Source organism: Lathyrus oleraceus, chromosome 2 (assembly GCF_024323335.1).
Source record: "Lathyrus oleraceus cultivar Zhongwan6 chromosome 2, CAAS_Psat_ZW6_1.0, whole genome shotgun sequence".
In the NCBI taxonomy this organism is placed as follows: domain Eukaryota; kingdom Viridiplantae; phylum Streptophyta; class Magnoliopsida; order Fabales; family Fabaceae; genus Lathyrus; species Lathyrus oleraceus.
In genome coordinates, this window is record NC_066580.1 from 481,111,156 (window position 1) to 481,114,911 (window position 3,756).

The window sequence follows — 3,756 nt, forward strand, 5'->3', positions numbered from 1 at the left end:
ACACATTCATAACAATATATCATTCACAATCCACCAATGGTACATATATACATTCATAACAATATATCATTCACAATCCACCAATGGTACATATACACATTCATAACAATATATCATTCACAATCCACCAATGACACATATACACATTCATAACAATATATCACTCACAAATACACCAATCTAATGCTTTAAACCCCAACCCAAAATGATTCACGAGTTGAAAGTTATGAATAAAACCGTGCACGAAGGCATTACTAAAAAGTTGTTGTTTATTAAATTTTCCAACATAATTTTCATCTTCTTCAACCCCCATAACGTCCATGAAATAATCTCCAAAATTATTTTATTCCTGAAACAAAGTTATAGCCCTCTGTTTTAGCTATCCAACGCTTCAAACGGCACTCAATTTGGACTTACGGATCAAAAGTTATGACCAAAACGATTTCGACAATAAAACATAAAAAAAGCCGTGAGTGTGACGGACATCATGCAGAATTTTCTGCGGTTTTCATCGTTGGAGGACCTTCGGACCTCGATTTCGATTCCGTAAAAAGCCACACGTTCAGAAAATTATAACTCACACAATACTCTAAATATATAACGTTAATTTGCAGTTTTAACATAATCAATCACCACAATTCAAGAATAATCATCAAAACCTAATAATTTCAAACAACCACACAAAATTAGGGATTTTAACCTAATCATACATCTACTCATTGATCGAATTATACTAACCCATAATAATAAGGATTCCCCCCTTACCTTTTCAATTTTCTGGAAACACTAGCTCTTCTCTTTACTTTTCCTCTCCTCTTTCTCTATTGCCTTCAATGATCAAATGAATCATAATTCTCACTCTCCTCACCTCTTACTATTTATATTAGTATTTTATTTGGGTTTAAGTCATTATACTTCTAATTTAATTAATAGGCTCAATAAGACCTAATATTTAAATATCTCTATTTAATTCAAATAAATTAAACTAACACCGTATATCCACCAAGTTAATTAATTCAATTCTTCATGATATCTCCTATAATTAATTAACACTCCACATAAATAAAATAAAATATAGTAATAATAGTATAATAAATACATACTAAAATTGGGTTGTTACATTATGCCCTTCCTCGAGAATCCTCTTTCTCAAATCCACAACATCCGGAACACAAACTCGATCACGATACCTCATGATACCATTCTCATCAATCCGAAAGTCACCACCTTTGCCTTGATTAATCAATGTCATAACATCAACTAATTTCAAATCTGACTTCTGACCTTCTCTAATCTCGTCAAGAATGCCACACGTAAGCTTCAACATACCAAGCTTAACACATGACGGCGTCGCTTCACAAACCAAACTCAAATCTCTAAATTGCTCCAACAATTCAAACTCTCGAATCATCAACGTAGACATGTGCAATGACTTCCTACTCAATGCATCAGCTACAACATTCACCTTTCCAGGATGATAATTCAAACCAAAATCATAATCTTTCAAGAATTCCAACCATCTCCTTTGCCTCATATTCAATTCTTTCTGATCGAGCAAGTACTTCAAACTCTTGTGATCACTAAACACATCAAATCGCGATCCAAACAAGTAATGTCTCCAAAGCTTCAACACAAACACAACGGCGGCCAACTCTAAATCATGCGTCGGATAATTCCTCTCATGAACTTTAAGTTGCCTTGAAGCATAAGCTACCACTTGCCCTTTTTGCATCAGAACACCTCCCAAACCCAACAAAGAAGCATCACAATACACAACGAAAGTTTCTAACGGGTCCGGTAAAATCAAAATAGGAGCCGTAGTCAATCATCTCTTAAGTTCTTGAAAATTCGCTTCACACTGGGAAGTCCAAATGAAAGCTTGACCTTTCCTAGTCAACTGCGTCAACGGTAACGACAACTTAGAAAATCCTTCAATGAACTTCCTATAATAACCAGCCAAACCAAGGAAACTTCGAATCTCAGCAACAGACTTAGGAGCTTCCCACTGAGATACAGCTTCAATCTTCGTAGGATCCACAGAAATACCACCACTCGAAATCACATGTCCAAGAAAACTTTCTTCACTCAACCAAAACTCACATTTAGAGAGTTTAGCAAACAACCTCCTCTCTTTCAACACCGATAACACCACCTTCAAATGCTCGGCATGATCCTCTTTACTCTTAGAATAAATTAATATATCGTCGATGAACACAACAACAAACTTATCCAGATAATCATGAAAAATTCTATTCATATACTCCATAAATACACCATGTGCATTAGTCACACCAAAAGGCATCACGGAGTACTCGTAGTGACCGTACCTTGTCCGAAAAGCAGTCTTTTGAATATCCTCAGCCTTTACACGAATCTGATGTTACCCAGACCTCAAATCAATCTTGCTAAACACACAAGCTCCAACCAGTCGATCCATCAGATCGTCAATCCTCAGAAGTGGATACTTGTTCTTAATCGTCACTTTATTCAGTTGTTTATAGTCAACACATAATCTCATAGAACCTTCTTTCTTCTTGACCAACAGAACAGGTACACCCCACAACGACACACTAGGACGAATAAACTTCTTCTCAAGCAACTCTTCAAGTTGACTCTTCAACTCTTTCAACTCAGAAGCAGACATTCTATAGGGAGCCATCGATACAGGACTAGTTCCAGGAACTAAATCAATCGAAAACTCAACCTCACGTTCCGGCGGTAAATCACTTATATCTTCCGGAAATACCTCTGCAAACTCACAAACTATTGGCAATTCTTCAATCGTCCTCTTCTCACGAATATCCAAAGTTTCCAACAACATAAACAACTCGGCACCATCTTGCACCGATTCATCAACTTGCTTAGCAGACACAAACCAATCTTCCTTAGCGCCAACCTCAGGAAAAATAACCGTCTTCTCAAAATAGTTGATATACACCCGATTAAATTCTAACCAATCCCATCCTCGAATCCGACCTCTCTTCGGGTTCAGGAAAAGCACAACATTCTTGAAACAGGTTAACTAGCCAACCCTGCACTCTTGCATGCAACAACATAATGTCCCAGCTCTATACAATTGGAACATCCAAGAGAAGCAGACGCTTCTCCCCCACTTATTTCATTCCCAACCTGCAATGGAGAATAAAACAGGCATCGACAGTGTTCTCACACACATGTCACATACTAGGGAATAAACATAATTAAACAACCTGGCAGGACAGACCGACCCGCTCTGATACCACTAATGTAACACCCCTTTTCTACCCTAAAATACTTAACATATCATCAGAGTAAATAAGCACGCATATAAACAAAAGGGCGTCACATCGACGTTTTCGAAAACTAAAAGCTTTCAAAAACCAATCATCATTCGTCATCAACATACAATACACCTGGTCATTCAAAATAACACATTTCAAATATCATGAATATTCAAGAATATGCGTTCGCAGCGGAAAATAACGAATATCCATGCATTTCATAAAATGATCCATGTCCCATACCATGATCATCTCTCAATAATCTCTTCAATTAAACATGTTCACAAGTAATAGCATAATACTTATCCAAATAGGATACGAGTTTAATACTACTAATCTACCCAGTGTTACATGATCAGAGCATTGACTCATTACCTAGTCTTCAAACTAAAATACGGAAGCTCTCCGGCTAGATCTCGAATGAGCTACCTTCCACTTACTTCAGCGATACTACTCTTGAGTATCTGCGCGATACCCATGTAAAGGTAACATTCAA